Source organism: Solanum dulcamara, chromosome 9 (genome assembly GCF_947179165.1).
Source record: "Solanum dulcamara chromosome 9, daSolDulc1.2, whole genome shotgun sequence".
Classification (NCBI taxonomy): Eukaryota; Viridiplantae; Streptophyta; class Magnoliopsida; order Solanales; family Solanaceae; genus Solanum; species Solanum dulcamara.
In genome coordinates, this window is record NC_077245.1 from 44529193 (window position 1) to 44530327 (window position 1135).

At 34.0% G+C, this 1135-nt stretch overlaps 1 pseudogene; it reads left to right on the forward strand.

Moving 5' to 3' along the window:
- The first annotated feature begins 352 nt into the window (after positions 1-352).
- LOC129903667 (histone H4-like) lies at positions 353-623 on the forward strand (annotated as a pseudogene).
- The last annotated feature ends 512 nt before the right edge of the window (positions 624-1135 follow it).

Genomic DNA, 1135 nt, shown 5'->3' on the forward strand with positions numbered 1-1135 from the left:
TAAGAACAAACTCAAAAGCCGTTGAATTCAAGTAGTTCAAGAACAAATCAAGATCAATATCCCATTCCAGCATAATTCCTCTAACTCGAACAAATTCAAAAGATTCCAATTTCAGGTTCGCTTTCTTAACAAATTCATAGATTAATAATATATTTAAATTAAGTTTGATTTCTTGTTCCATTTAATGTTATTTGACAAGATTTGATTCAATATTTTTGGGATTTCATCTTGTATTTTACCATTTTACATGAGGAATACTGATATTTTATCTGGGCTTTGTTTATATGGTTGTTTTGAGTTAGTGAATTATTTGTATTTGTTTGATTGAAGCAAATAAACTAAAAGTTTATTGAAAATGTCGGGCCGTGTAAAGGGAGGAAAAGGATTGGGAAAGGGAGGAGCGAAGCATCACCATAAGGTCCTCCGTGATAACATTCTGGGAATCAAAAAGACGATTATTAGGCGTTCGGCTCGTAGAGGAGGAGTGAAGCGTATCAATGGACTTATCTTTTTGGAAACGTGATTCGTGATGTTGTTACTTAACCAAGCATGCTAGGAGGAAGAGGGTGACTGCTATGGATGTTGTCTATGCACTCCAGAGACAAGGAGGGACTCTTGTTTAGGTTCTGACTTTTTTTTTGTCTGCAGAAGTCTTGATGTCAAGAAATTGTTTTGCTTTTTTGTTGGGGTTGGTGGGTTCTATTCTGATGTAATTACCATGGTTATGTTAATTTTGCAAAAAGTAGGTAGAAAAAGTAATGCCTCTTTTTGAAAAGTAAAAATCAAGAAAAAATTGGCAGCAAAAAAAATGCGTGCCATTTTGATAATTAACGCGTAGAAAAATGCGTTTCTCTTTTGACAGAAATGCAACGCGTAAATTTTTTACGTGTTTTTGTTTCCTATAAATAGAGGCCTCCTGACCTCATTTATATCATCCCACAAAAACTACATTCAGAGAGAGTAAGAACACAAAGAGAGTTATACACCAAGATAAATATTGTAGTCTTGAGTGTCCACTTTAGTAGTTATTCCTTTTACAAGAGAGAAGTGTTAATTATTATTTTCTTCTTGTATTTGAGAGCAGTGTACTCCATATTATAATAGTAAGATCCTTCTACCTCGTGATTTTTCCCCT